This window comes from Microcebus murinus, chromosome 20 (assembly GCF_040939455.1).
Source record: "Microcebus murinus isolate Inina chromosome 20, M.murinus_Inina_mat1.0, whole genome shotgun sequence".
Lineage (NCBI taxonomy): Eukaryota > Metazoa > Chordata > Mammalia > Primates > Cheirogaleidae > Microcebus > Microcebus murinus.
The window spans coordinates 2323013-2339128 of record NC_134123.1 but is presented as its reverse complement, the minus strand read 5'-3'; the positions used below and the strand labels follow the sequence as shown (position 1 = coordinate 2339128).

At 38.6% G+C, this 16116-nt stretch overlaps 1 protein-coding gene across 4 annotated transcripts in view; it reads left to right on the top strand.

Annotated features, from left to right (window-relative positions):
- Positions 1 to 16116, top strand: part of NETO2 (neuropilin and tolloid like 2) — a 70840-nt gene that overhangs the window by 22502 nt on the left and 32222 nt on the right. The gene's annotated exons all lie outside the window — the stretch shown is intronic.

The following is a 16116-nucleotide window of genomic DNA, read 5'->3' as shown; positions in this document are numbered from 1 at the left end:
GGGTGGGAGAACATACCTTTAAAGAATTGTAAAAATTATGGCGGGGCATGGTGGCTCACACCTGTAGTCCCAGCAACTCGGGAGGCTGAGGTGGGAGGATTGCTTGAGCCCAGGAGTTGGAGGCTGCAGTGAGCAATGATCACACCACTGCACTCCAGCTTGGGCAACAGAGCATGACCCTGTCTCTTAAAAAAAAATTAGATTGACAATTATGGATGGTTGTACAGTGGACTAGATAACCTAAAAACTCACCTACTAAGAAACACTTGGAAACATTGGGTAAGTTATAACAGATATTCTTTTTTTTTTTTTTTTATAACAGATATTCTTTTAAGAGCATATGTAAGCTCCAAAAATGATAATTCTTAATGGACTAATAATAAAGAGACATAACTATAAATTAGAGCAATAAACTGAAATTAATATTATAGTGCACCTGCATGATTTCAATAAGCTATTACTGCTCAGGAGTAGACATGCTAGGAACTTGGTTTTAATTCCTACACTGGGAAGAAAAAGGCCTAGAGTTCATGTGACCTTTGTGAGATCTCTTTATATAAAGCTGGAAACCTCAAAGGGAGATTGATGTGAAAGGGTAGATTGGAACAAATTTTCCACTGGCACATATTGATGACAAAGAAACTTGGTTTTCTGGGCTTGGTCTCAGGAGTGAGGTTGGAGCCTCCACTAAACTTTATATAGAGAAAGCTGCCTTTATTAGGGTTTGGGATATGCACTTACATTCTCTGCTCAATCCAGGAATCACTAAGTTCAAAAATTAACAAAATGGCTGGGCACAGTGGCTCATGCCTGTAATCCTAGCACTTTGGGAGGCCAAGGTGGGAAGATCACTTGAGATCAGGAGTTTGAGACCATCCTGAACAAGAGTGTGACCTCATCTCTACTAAAAATAGAAAAATCAGCCACATATAAAAAGCAATTGTAGGCAATAAAAACAAAATGAGAGGTATTAATATGTCAGATATCAAACTATACTACAAAGCTGTAGTAATTAAATCCATTTTGTATTGGCACAAAAATAGGAATATTGACCAGTGGAACAGATCTGAGAACCCTGATATAAAACCATCCTCATATAGCCATCTAATCTTTGACAAAGCAGACAAAAACATACTCTGGGGAAAAGAATCCCTAATTCAATAAATGGTGCTGGGAAAACTGGTTAGCCACTTGCAGAAGGCTGAAGCACAATCCACACCTTTCACCTCTCACAAAAATCAACTCACGCTGGACAACAGACTTAAACCTAAGGTACGAAACTGTTAGAATTCTAGAGGAAAATGTTGGAAACACTCTCCTAGACATTGGCCTAGGCAAAGGATTTATGAAGAAGACTCCAAAGGCAATCACAGCAGCAACAAAAATAAATAAATGGGACATGATCAAACTAAAAAGTTTCTGCACAGCCAAAGAAACAGTCATGAAAGCAAACAGACAACCTACAGAATGGGAGAAAATTTTCGCATCCTACACATCTGATAAGGGGCTGATAACTAGAATCTACTTAGAACTCACGAAAATCAGCAAGAAAAAATCAAACAACCCTATCAAAAAGTGGGCAAAGGACATGAACAGAAACTATTCTAAAGAAGACAGAATAGTGACCAACAAACACATGAAAAAAATGTTCAGCATCTCTAATCAGGGAAATGCAAATCAAAACCACAATGAGATATCACTTATCTCCAGTAAGGATGGCCTTTATCAAAAAGTCCCCAAACACTAGATGTTGGTGTGGATGCGGAGAGATAGGAACACTCCTGCACTGCTGGTGGGACTGCAAACTAGTGCCACCTCTGTGGAAAGCAAGATGGAGATACCTTAAAGCGATTCAAGTAGATCTACTGTTTGATCCAGCAATCCCATTACTGGGCATCTACCCAAAAGATCAAATGACACTCTACAAAAAAGACACCTACACTCAAATGTTTATAGCAGCACAATTCACAATTGTGAAGCTGTGGAAACAACCCAATTGCCCATTAATTCATGAGTGGATTAATAAAATGTGGTATATGTACATCATGGAGTAGTATTCAGCTCCAAGATACAGTGGTGATCTAGCACATATTGTATTTTCCTGGATAGAACTGGAACCCATACTACTAAGTGAAGTATCCCAAGAATGAAAAAACAAGCACCACGTGTACTCACCAGCAAATTGGTTTTAACAGATCAGCACCTATGTGGACACATAGGAACTACATTAATTGGGTATTGGGCAGGGTGGAGGGGGGCGGGTATATACGTACACAATGAGTAAGATGTATACCGTCTGGGGGATGGTCACACTTGAATCTCAGATGGCGGGGGGCAAGGGCATTATTTGAAACCTTAAAATTTGTACCTCTATAATATGCTGAAATTAAAATAATAATAATAAAATTAAAAAATCAGCCAGACGCAGTGGCACATGCAAGTAGTCCCAGCTACTTGGGAGGCTGAGGCAGGAGGATCGCTTGAGCCCAGGAGTTTGAGGTTGCTGTGTACTACAGTGACGCCACCTCACTGTAGTCTGCTCAACAGAGTGAAATTCTGTCTCAAAAAAAAAGTTAAAATGGTCCTGTGCTCATAAAACCTTTAAGGCAGCAGAAAAAAATAAATCTAAAACCACCAAGGAGTCTATTCGGTTTCTATCGATAAAACACTGTTGAAGGTAAGCTCACAGCCCCAAATTAGAACACCTGTGCTCACAATGTACCATGCATGAGAGTTTGCATACATTACACACAGGAAGACATTCCCTAGATCCCCAAAAACCTGTGTGTTTTTCTACAAGAAGAAAACAAAAAGATGAGAAAGAAAAATGACCAGGCATGTTTTTAAAATAACCAGATACAAATTCTATAAGTAAAAAGTTTGATTATTAAAAGATAAGTTTAAGGAAGTTACCCAGAATATATTGCTGGGACAGGGTGGTAGTTTATTAAGAAATTTTTCAAGAAATACTGAAAGGCATGACACAGTGACTCCCAAAGAGGAAAAATGACTTTTGAGTGACACCTACTTGCATTGTACCCCACAAACAAGGAGAAAAGTCTTCAAACAACTACAGAGAAAAGAGATTGCCTACAAAGGGATGCTATTAAGATCGACACCAGAATTATCAATAGCAAAGTTGAAACCCAAAGACAGTGAAATAATGTCCTCAGAGTATTCAGAGACAATTAATGACTGGTAAACCGCATTTCCATATCCAGCAAAATTGTAATTCAAGTATGAGGGCAAAATTTAGGAATTTCTGGGCAAAAATAATTAATGAACCAAAGCATAAAATCCAGTGTATCCTGTTCACAGGATAATTACGTGAAAATTTAAAAGTACAAAAATAGGAAAATATTACCAGGCAGATACAAAAAGAGAGCTGATGTAACTATTAAAATAGAAGTAAAGAATGTCACTAATTCACAAGGAAGATATGATAATTTAAAATCTTAGGCATTAATAATGTAGCCTCAAAATGTACAAACATAAATTGATGATTGCCAAGGAACATTGATAAATCCAGATTTACAGTGAGTAATTTTTTTTTACCTTTCAGTAATTAATAGGTCAAGCACACAAAAATAAATGTAACTAAAAAGATTTTATTTAAACCACACAATATATGCCTAATCGACATGGTATCTTGCTTTCAACATCCAAAGAATATGTATTCTCTACATTCATGCATAAAACATATGTCAAAAATGATACAAGCACTAGGCTACAAAGGAACATATACCAATGTTCGATATCACACAGAGCATCCTCTGACAACAGTACAATTGAACTGGGAATCAGCAACCAAAAGATTACTTTAAAACCCTGTATGTTTGGAAGTTTAATACTGTGCTACTTAGTAATTGATTTATGAGTCACAGAAGAGGTCAGGGTAGAAATTTGAATATGTATAAAATTCAATAATAATGAAAATACTATATATTTAAAAATTGTGGAGTATAGCTAAAACAGTACTTTGAGGGAATTTATGCCTAAAAATGCTTCTTTTAGAAGAAAAAATATTGAAATCTAATTAGCTAAGATTCAATTCAAGAAGTTAAAAGAATGACAGATGCAAAGAAAGTAACAGGTAATCATTTTTAAAAAGCAGAAATAAATGAAATTAAAAGCAAAGATACAAGAAGAGTGAATCACTCAAACCCAAAGCTGGCTGTTTGTAATAGGTAAAAATTGGCAATCTTCTGCTAAGATTTATCTGAAATATTCGGAGTAGAAAAGGTCTTAAATCGGCCGGGCACGGTGGCTCACGCCTGTAATCCTAGCTCTCTGGGAGGCCGAGGTGGGCGGATTGCTCAAGGTCAGGAGTTCAGAACCAGCCTGAGCAAGAGCGAGACCCCGTCTCTACTATAAATAGAAAGAAATTAATTGGCCAACTAATATATATATAAAAAATTAGCCGGGCATGGTGGCACATGCCTGTAGTCCCAGCTACTCGGGAGGCTGAGGCGGAAGGATCGCTTGAGCCCAGGAGTTTTAGGTTGCTGTGAGCTAGGCTGATGCCACGGCACTCACTCTAGCCTGGACAACAAAGCGAGACTTTGTCTCAAAAAAAAAAAAAAAAAAAGGGTCTTAAATCAAGTACAGCAGCAATTAAAAACTATTATGAGACAAACCAATTATGAAGTAGACCTACTGAACAAAAGAACAAAAATCTGTGTTTGCTCAATAAATAAATGACAAAGGGAAAAATAAAAACAGGAGGACCTATAGATTAAAAGAGATATAAAAGTCAAATGAACTCTGGGATTCAAACAAACTCTAAGTGGGGGGAACTGATGACATTAACAATTAGAAGTTTCAACACTGATATTTGCTAGTAAGAAGTTACTCATTTGTTTGATAATAGTACAGAGGTTAGTGGCTTTAGTGATAACATGGAGCTATTTACAGATGAAATGATTTAATGTCTGGGATTTCTCTCTAATTTGTAAAGAACACAAGAAGGAGACACATAGATAAAATAAGATTAATTGTTGAAGTTGGGGAATGAGTACATGGATATATGATACACTTTGTCTGCTTTTACATATTAGAAATTTTCAATAGCATCATGTTAGGTCAGGCATGGTGGCTCACACCTGTAATCCCAGCACTTTGGGAGGCTGTGTTGGGAAGATGGCTTGAGGCCAGGAGTTCTAGACCAGCCTGAGCAACATAGTGAGACCCTTCTCGACAAAAAAAAAAAAAAAAAAAAAAAAAAAATATATATATATATATATATATATATATATATATGTAAAAATTACCCTAGCTTGATAGCATGCACTTATAGCCCTAGCTACTGAGAAGGCTGAGGTGGGAGGATCGCTTGAGCTGAGGAGTTCAAGGTTATAGTGAGCTGTGATTGCACCACTGCACTCCAGTCTGGGCAACAGAGTTAGACCCTATCTCTAAAAAAAAAAAAAAGAAAGAAAGAAAAGTAATAAAAACAGTGATTTTGATCATTATAAGAATATTATGAATAATTCTTTATTAATAAATTTATAAGCTGGAAAGTATGGAGAGAATCCCTATTTTGTTCTCTCTCTCTCTTCATTTATATTCTCAGAACTCACAACAGGTTACGAGGCTCAAACCCTGAGAAAAACTTGTCTTTCTAGCCAGAGGAACTGGGTAAAGGAGACCAAGTTGTCCTCTAAAGAGTATGAAGGAAGTCTTGGAGAGACTAGAGAAGGAGAAGCTCTGTTTCTGGCTTCCCTCTCAAACTGCATACACACGGAACAGACACAAAGAAACATAGCATCGGTATTGGAAACCACATTACAATAGAAACCATCCAAGTCCGTGAGTAAGTCATGTCCTGGGAAAGCCTGCACAGCACAGCAAGGGCTTTGAAACCTGAGCCAACACGAACTGCGACCGATACAAAGTGAGACAGAACTTGCTGTCTGTATGTAACTTGTTTTATTTCCTGCTAAAACAAAACAAAGAATAAAAGTCAACATTTTCTAGGGATTTTTAACAAGATCCAGAGTCTCACATGATATTGAAAATGTCCAGGATACAATAGAAAAGCACATATGAAAAAAAAACAGGAAATTTGATTTGTTCTGAAATAAAAAGCAGTCAACAGATCCTAACCCTAACAACCCAAGTATTGGATTTATCAAAAACCTTAAAGCAACAACATAACCATGCTCCACAATGTAAAGGAAACACTCCTGAAGAGTGGAGAGGTGATATTCAGCAGAGAAATAGGAAGTGTCAAAGAACCAAGTGGAAATTTTAGAACTGAAAACAATATAGTATCAGAAGTTTTAAGTATTCACTGTTAGATGTGTTCAATAGGAGAATGGAGATGATGGAAAGTCATTGAACTTGAAGATGAATCAGTAGAAATTATCCAGTCTGTCATCAGAGGGAAAAAATATTTTAAAACATATTAATAGAACTTCAGGGACCTTCAAGACAATTTCAAAAGGCCTAATGTGCATGCCATTTCATCCTAGAAGGAGAAAAGGAAGAGACTGGTACAGAATAAATGTATGAAGAAATAATTCCTAACAAGTCCCAAATTTAGTGAAAGACATATATAAGATATAGATATAAGAAGCACACATCAAAATTAAATTACTTGAAACCAAATAATGAGATCTTAAGATCTGCCAGAGGAAAACAATGCATTCTATATAAGGAAGCGTTGATTTGAATGACACTGGATTTCTCTTCAGTAATTGTGGGTGCCAAAGGTAATGGATTAAAATCTGTGTGGGGGGGTGGGGGGGTGAGGGAGAACTGTGAACTCAGAATTTTATATCCAGCAAAATTTCTTCCAAGAATGAGAGCAAAAGAGAAATGTACTCAGAAGAAGGCAATGAATTTATCACTTAACAGGCCTGCTATCAAAGAAGTTATAAATAAAATTCTTTAGATAAAACAGAAATACTAGGAAGAATCTTGGGAGGTTCTTGAATGAAGGGAAACAAATGGTAAATATCTGGGTAAATATAAACCATTTTACCAGTGTCTGGAACAAAAGAGAAGATAACACTACAGAATCTACCGTTGTTAAAAATAATAAGAAAATACAGTGAACAGTTCTGTGCCTGAAAATCAGATGACTTAGATGAAATGGGCAAATTTCTTAAATGCTACACACTGCCCAAACATATCCAAGAAGAAATACGTAACCTGAATTGTTCTGTATCCCAAAAGTTTAATTCATAGTTAAAAATCTTCTAACAGAAAGGTCCAGGCCTAGGTGGATTCACCTGGCAAATTGTACCAAACATTTAAGGAAGATAATAATGCCAATTCTTCACAATCCCTTCTAGGAAATGAAGATGAAGGAACACTTCTAAACTCATTTTATAAGACAAGTATTACCCCGATGCTACTACTACTACCAGACAAAGATATTATAAGGAAACTCAACCAATATTTCTCAAGAAAATAGATGCAGACTAGCTGGCGGTAGATTTGTGATGTCACAGTACAAATGGCAGTGACCATAAAATGGCATGGTGTGTAAGCATTTTTAGGGGATGCAGAAGGGATTAAGAGAGTATCCATAAAAGAAAAATTTATAAAGTGGACTCTTTAAATAAACTTTTTTGTGAAAGACACTGTTAAATGAAGGGAAAAGCCACTACTGGGAGAAAGTATGTGCAAAAGATTTCTTTTATCCAGAACTCAAAACTAAAAAATGAGAACACAACCCAATTGTAAAATAGGCAGATTTTAACAGAGACATTACCAACGAAGATTTAGTCATTACCAAAATGTGCGTTAAAACTACAGTGAGATAGCACTATACTCCATTAGAACAACAATTTTTTAAAAGCCAATACCAAGTTCTGGGACGTGAGGAACTGAAACTCTGATAAATTGCTGTAGGAATGCAAAATGCTATAGCCACTCTGAAAAACAGTTTGGTGGTTTCCTGTAAAGTTTCTGTGTGACTCAGCAGTCTCTTCTGGAGTGGTACCCAGGAGAAATGAAAACTTATGTTCATAGAAAAAAACTCATACGTAAATGTTCAAAGCAGGTTTATCCGTAATAACCAAAAACTAGAAATGGTCCAAATATTATTCAGCTACTAAAGTAATAAACAGTGGCACATCTGTACAGTAAAATCTATTCTGCAGTAAAAAAGAACAAACCATAGATAAATGCAATAACCTCAGGTATGTCATGTTGAGTGAAAGAATCCAGACTTAAAAGGCTGTATGCTATATGGTTTCATTTATATGAAGTTCTGGAGAAAGTGACACTAAAGGACAGAGAACAGGTAATTGCTTACCAGGGATCAAGACTGAAGATGGATTTTGACTGCAAACTGGCAGCATATGATAATTGGGATGCGGAGGGTGGGGAAGAGTAATGAAACACTTCCTGAAGTGTTAGCAAGGATTGAGTAATGGAAACTCTTAATTTGCTTTAGAGGTATAAATTGCAGTCAGAGAGGCAAGATGGCAAATGAGAAACACCTCTAGCAAGAGTGTTTCTGCAAGATGGAGAGATTGTAGATGAAAGAGAAAAAAAACAGACAAAGATAGATCAGATCAGAATCAGAAGGAAGGTTGCCTGAACCTACAGGAGACTCCACAGGAAGAGGTTGTGCAGCAGAACTGGAAGGAGATTAATCCAATACAGGGATTAAGCCCTGAGAGACTTGGAAACCAGCAAGAAAGGTAGGTGGAGCGGTTAAAATTTCCCTCCCTTACATCTCAGACTGCTGGGGGATCTCAAGCTGCTGGAGAGACCTGCCAATGCCAGCCCAGAGACTCCTGCCACCAGTGAGTGGAGAGCCTCTTGCAGACAGGGAGCCAAGCTCCCAGCACCCTCAGAGCACCTCCCACCCTACAGACCTGAGCCAGTTGGCAGGCATCATATTGCTTTTCCACCCACTGGGCACCTTTGTCCTCCCTGGGAACCTCAGCTCCTCAGAATCTGTCTTGCCCATCCCCAAGTCTGGCCCAGACTGCAGGAGCCACAGGGGTCCAATGAGTCCCAGAAAATCTGTAGGACTCCAGAGCCTGGTCATTCTGGGGGGACTGCCTCCCAGAGAGGTTGGAGACTACTGGTTTGCATTCCTTTCTTCACCTAGTCTTTCATTCTCCCTTTCCCCTGCCCTACTACATCTGCTGAGAGAATGACAATTTAGCCACCACAAAGAGGCATCCACAGGAAACAGGGTTTGGACCTTTCCTTCTGGGGCCCTGCAGTAGATTTAAGGGGTGCTTGGACTGTGAGCTCCCAACCCACTGGCCCTTCCTCTGCTGTGCCTGGTGACTCCAGCAGAGCAGAGCAAACCCCAAGACGGAGGGACATTGATCCAACTTAGGCACCCTGTGGGTGACTTGGGACCAGCATTATTCTCCCTGGAATGGTCAGGGATTGAGCTCTGGGGCCCAGAAGACAGGCCTGCAGGCCAGATCCTAAAAACCTGGATCTCAATAAATTACCCAGGGTCACAGAAGGAATGTTTGTGAATTAGTTTACTGAGGTGTGTGTGCCTTCAGGGGCAGATCAGAGTGTGTTCTAGCTGCGGCGTGCTCATGGGGCACTCCTCCCATGGGAGGACAGCGGAGCTCTGAGCTCAGGCCAGGATCCTGGGCAGGGAACTTCCTGGACTACATAACAGTTGTGGGGCGGCTCAGCTGGCTTGTGGTCCTGCCTACAGAAGAGTCCCAGGAAATGCCACAGAATAGAGAAGGGTGTGATGAAGCAAGGCCTGCTCCCTGCTGCCAGACTGAGAGTCTCAGACAGCCCCACCTCCACCCACAGGCTATCTGGTTGAGTGGGGCCACTTCAGCCCTCTCTGGCAGCTTTTCCCAAAGGCAGGGAACAGAACTTTGGCCCCCGCTAAAAGCATTTGTGGAGTCTAAGGGCAGGCTGACCCAAACTAGCCTCACCGAACCTCACTCCCCCACCTACCTCATGGGGAATAAGGGCACCCCTGGAAGTCCCAGGGCCCCACCCACCACGTGGGGCACTAGAGTGCTTCTCCAGAGAAACTGGAGCTGGTCGCAGGACCCCAAAACACTATTGCAGCTTGCTCCTCCCAGCAAGCGCCACCTGCTGACAGGTCAATTTGCATGCCCTTTTACTGTACTTACTCATCATACAGGTTGTGATTGATTCTCACCCAAAAGCACCACCTACTGGCTCTGACTAAACTGGGCATGTCGTTGTCCAAAAACAATCCAAAGAACCAACAGCTGCTCAAGATAGGAATCAGTACAAGAACTCTGGAACCATAAAGAATCAAACAAAAAGACACCCCCAAAAGGGAACACATGATCTCTAGCAATGGATACCAACCAAAATCAGAACACTGAAATGACAGATGAATTTCAAATGTGAATCATAAAAAACTCAGTGAAATGAAAGAGAAAATGGATACCCAACACAAAGAAATCGGAAAAAAATAAAAATCTAGGAAATGAGTGAAAAATACTCTGAAGAAATTCAAATATTAAAAACCAAACAGAACTTCTACAAATGAATTTATTCAAGTAATTACAAAACATATTAGAAAGCCTCAAGAATAGGCTAGATCAAGCAAAAGGTAGAATCTCAGGGATAGAAGACAACACCTTTCAATTAAACAAGTTAAAGTCAGAGAAATAAGAGAAAAGAACAAAACCTACAGTAAATGTGGGATTATGTGAAGAGGCCTAACACAAGAATATTAGGAATCCCTGAAGGTGAAGAAGACGACAACACAAGGGTTGGATAAACTATTGAGGTGATAAATGGACATTCAGGCCTTTCTACAAATGTAGATATCCAGGTACAAGAAGCTCAAAGGACTCCTGGGAGGGTCGTCGCAAACAAGAAGACACCACGACACACAGTCATCAGATTGGCCAAACTAAACATGAAAGAGGCCCTCCTAGAGCCATAAGGTGAAAGCAGCAGGTAACCTCCAAAGGAAAACGATCAGACTAACTGCAGACTTCTCAACTGAGATCTTACAAGGGACTGGGGCCCCATTCTCAGTTTTCTCAAATAAATAATGCCCAGCTTATTACTTTGTATCCTGCAAAACTAAGTTTCTTATACATAGGAGAAATAAAGACCTTCTCTGAAAAGCAAACACTGAGGGAATTCATCCAAACAAGACCTGCCCTACAGGAAGTACTCAGAATAGTGTTACACATGTATCAGCACAGTAGACACCAGCATAAAATCATCCAAAAGCTAAAGGTCAAAGGCCAGATTCCACACTTCCTCAAAAGAAAGAACAAAGCAACAAAGTTCAACTCAACAGGATAAACAGAAATCTGCCCCACTTATCCATTCTTTCAGTAAATGTTAATGGCTAGAACTACTCACTAAAAAGACGTAGACTGGCCAAGTGGATAAGCCAAGTATCTGCTGTCTTTGGGAAATACATCTAACCCACAAGGATGCATTCAGACTCAAGGTGAAGGAATGGAAAACAATATTCCAAATGGAAACCAAAAGAAAGCTGGGGTAGTAGCTCTTACGTCAAATAACATAGTCTTCAAATCAACAAGGATAATGAGCGACAAAGATGGTCATTATATAATGGTAAACGGAACAATTCAACAAAAACACATAACAATTCTAAATATGTATGCACCTAACACAGGTGCACCCAGATTCATAAATCAAATCCTATTTGGTCTAAAAAAAAAATGATAAACAGAAGCACCATGATAACCAGGATTTCAACACCCCTCTGACAGAACAGGACAGATCCTCCAAACAGTAAAGAAACAAAGAAACAATGGACTTAAACAGAACTCTAGAACAAATGGGCCTGGCTGACATACACCAAACATTCTACCCAGTAACCACTGAATATAGGTTTTTCTCATCAGCTCACGAGACATTCTCTAAGATTGACCATATCCTAGGCTACAAAACATGTCTCAACAAATTTTAAAAATAGAAATTATATTATGCATATTCTCAGACCACAGTGGAATAAAATTGGAAATTAACTTCAACTGAAACACTCATCTCTACACAAAGTCATGGAAACTAAACAACCTTCTGCTGAATGATTATTGGGTTAAGGAGGAAATTAATATCGATATCAAAAGATTCTTTGAACTAAATGATAAAGGAGACACAGTTATCAAAATCTGTGGGACACACAGCTAAGGCAGTCCTCAGAGGAACATTTGTATCCATAAATGCCTACATCCAAAAGACAGAAAGATCACAAATCAACAACCTAATGCATCATCTCAAAGAACTGGAAAAGTATGAGTAAATCAGTCCCAAACCCAGCAGAAGAAAAGAAATAACCAAGATCTAAAATGAAGTTGATAACAAAAAAAACTATACAGAAGTTTTTTGTTTTTGTTTTGTTTCAGAGACACGGTCTCACTTTGTTGCCCAGGCTATAGTGCCAATGTGTCAGCCTAGCTTACACCAACCTCAAACTCCTCGGCTGAAGCAATCCTTCTGACTCAGTCTCCCTAGTAGCTGGAACTACAGATACGTGCCACCATGCATGGCTAATTTTTCTGTATATATATATATATATATATATATATATATATATATATATATACACACACACACATATATATATATTTTTTTAGACAGTCTCACTTTGTTGCCTAGGCTAGAGTGAGTGCCATGGCTTCAGCCTAGCTCACAGCAACCTCAAACTCCTGGGCTCAAGCAATCCTCCTGCCTCAGCCTCCCAAGTAGCTGGGTCTACAGGCATGCACCACCATGCCCGGCTAACTTTTTCTATGTATTTTTAGCTGGCCTATTAATTTCTATTTATATTAGAGATGGGATCTTGCTCTTGCTCAGGCTGGTTTCAAACTCCTGACCTCGAGCAGTCTACCTGCCTCAGCCTCCCAGAGTGCTAGGATTACAGGCGTGAACCATCGCACCCGACCATTTTTCTGTATATTTTTTAGTTGTCCAGCTAATTTTATATTTTTAGTAGAGACGGGGTTTTGCTCTTACTCAGGTTGGTCTCGAACTCCTGTGCTCAAACGATCCACCCACCTGAGCCTTCCAGAGTTCTAGAATTATAGGCGTGAGCTACCGTGCCCAGCCTATATAGAAGATTAATGAAACAAAAAGTTGGTTCTTTAAAAAAATAAGCAAAATTAGTGTGCCTCTTGCTAGATTAATGAGAAGCAGAAAAGAAAGGACTCTAAAAGCTCGATTAGGCATGAAAAAGGAGGAATTACAACTGATCCCACAGAAATACCAAAGATCATCTCTGAATACTATAAAAGTCTCCATGTATATAAACTTGAATATGTTGAGGAAATGGACAAATTCTTAGACACAGCCTCCTTAGGCTTAATCAGGAAGAACTGGAATTCCTGAACAGACCAATATGAAGTATCTAAATTGAATCAGCAATAAAACACCTTTCTACAAAAAAGTCTTGGACCAGATGGTTTCACACCTGAATTTTACCAGACCTACCAAGAAGAACTGGTGCCTATCCTGCAGAAATTGTTCCATAACATGAAGAAGGAATAAATCCTCCCCAGCATGTTTTACCAAGCCAACATCACCCTGATACTCAAGCCAGGAAAGGACTCAGCAAAAAACAAAAAGTACAGACAAATATCCCTTATGAGTATACATGCAGAATAAAGTCTCTCAATAAAGTCCTGGCAAATCAAATTCAGCTGCTCATCAAAAAAAAAAAAAAAAAAAAATCCATCATGACCAAGTAGGCTCATCCCATAGATGCAGGTATGACTTAACATATACAAAACTATAAATGTAATTCACCACATAAATAGAAATAAAAACAAATAGTCTATGATTCTCTGAATAAATGCAGAAAAAGTATTTGACAATATTCAGCACACTGTTATAAGAATGTTTAACACAATAAACCTAGATAGGACTTACGTCAGAAAGATAAAAGCCATATATGCAAAACCCACAGCCAACATCATTTATGGAAAGCATTCCTGCTTAGAACTGGATCCAGACAAGCTTGTCCTCTATCACCACTTGTATTAAATTTAGTGCTGGAAGTCCTTGCCAGAGCAATCAGACAAGAGGAGGAAATCAAGGGCATTCAAATGGGGGCAGAAGAGATCAAAGTATTGCTCTTTGCTGACAATATTATATCTAGAAAACACCAATGATTCTGCCAAGAGACTACTGGAATTGATAAACAAACTTAGCAAAGTCTCAAGTTACAAAATCAGTGTACACAAATCAGTAGCATTTCTGTATGCCAACAACAATCAAACGGAGAACCAAATCAAAAAACTCAATACTCTTCACAATAACAACAAAGAAAATAAAATATGTAGGAATATATTTACAGAGGTGAAAGACCTCTATAAGGAGACCTATGAAACACTGAGGAAGGAAATAGCAGAGGACTTAAACAGGTGGAAAACCATTCTATGCTCATGGATCGGCAGAATCGACATTGTTGAAAAGTCGATACTACCTAAAGTGATCTACAGATTCAGTGTAATCCCTATTAAAATGCCAACATCATTTTTCATAAATTTAGAAAAAATAATTCTACACTTATGGAACCAGAGAAGATCCCATATAGCAAAAGCAACTTTAAGGAAAAAAACAAATAAAGAGGCATCAATTTTCTAGACTTCAAGATTATAGTAACTAAAATAGCATGGTAATAGCACAAGAATAGAGACCTAGACCAGTGGAACAGAGCTGAGAACCCATATATCAAACCATCCTCATATAGCCATCTAAACGTTGACAAAGCAGACAGAAAGATAAAATGGGGATAAGAATTCTTATTGAATAAATGGTGCTGGGGAAATTGGATAGCCACATGTAGAAGACTGAAACAGGATCCACACTTCTCACCTCTCACAAAAATCAACTCACAATGGCTAAAAGACTTAAACCTAAGGCATGGTACTATAGGAATTCTAGAAGAAAATGTTGGAAAAACTCGGCCTAGAGACACAATTTATGAAGAAGACCCCAAAAGCAGTCACAGTAACAACAAAAATAAATAAATGAGACCTGAGCAAATTAAAAGGCTTCTGCACAGCCAAGGAAACTATTACCAGAGCAAACAGGCAACCTACAGAATAGGAGGAAATATTCACATGCAACCCATCCAATAAAGGGCTGATAACTAGAATCTATATAGAACTCAGGAAAATCGGCAAGAAAAATATCAAACCACTCCATTAAAATGTGGACAAAGGACATGAACAGAACTTTTCAAAAGAAAACAGACTAATGGCCAACAAACATGAAAAAATGCTTAACATCTCTAATCAGGGAAATCCAAATCGAAACCACAGTGAGACATCACTGAACTTCAGGGAAAATGCCTTTTATCAAAAACTCCCAAAACAACAAATGTTGGCATGGATGCAGAGATAAGAAAACATATACACTGTTGGAGGGACTAACTAGTACAACTTGTATGGAAAGTAATATGGAGATACCTCAAAGAACTAAAAGTAGAACTACCATTTGATCAAGCAATCTCATTACTGGGCAACTACCCAAAGGAAAAAAAGACATCCTATAAAAAAAGACATCTGTGCTAGAATGTTTATAGCAGCACAATTCACAGTTGCAAAGATGTGGAAACAACCCAAGTGCCCATCAATACATGAGTGGGTTAATAAAATGTGGTATACATATACCATGGAGTACTACTTGGCCACAAAAAACAATGGTGATCTAGCACCTCTTGTATTATCCTGGATGGAACTGGAACTCATTCTACTAAATGAAGTATCACAAGAATGCAAAAACAAGCACCACATGTACTCGCCATCAAACTAGTATTAATTGATCAACACTTATGTACACATATAATAGTAACATTGATTGGATGTCGGGCAGGTAGGAGTGAGGAGGAGGTGTTGGATATATGCACACCTAATGAGTGAGGCACACACTGGGGGATGGACTCGCTTGTCGCTCTGACTCAGATGGGACAAAGGCAATATATGTAACCTAAACTTTTGTACCACCGTGATACTCTGAAATAAAAAAAAAATAGTATAAATTGCTACAACCACTTTGAAGAGCTGTTTGGCATGCTTTGGTAAAGCTAAAAAAGGTCATATGCTATAACACAGCAAGTATACTTCTACATATATACCCAAATCAAATTATCATATTATGTGCATAATGTGAATACAAGAATGTTTACAGTGGTATTAG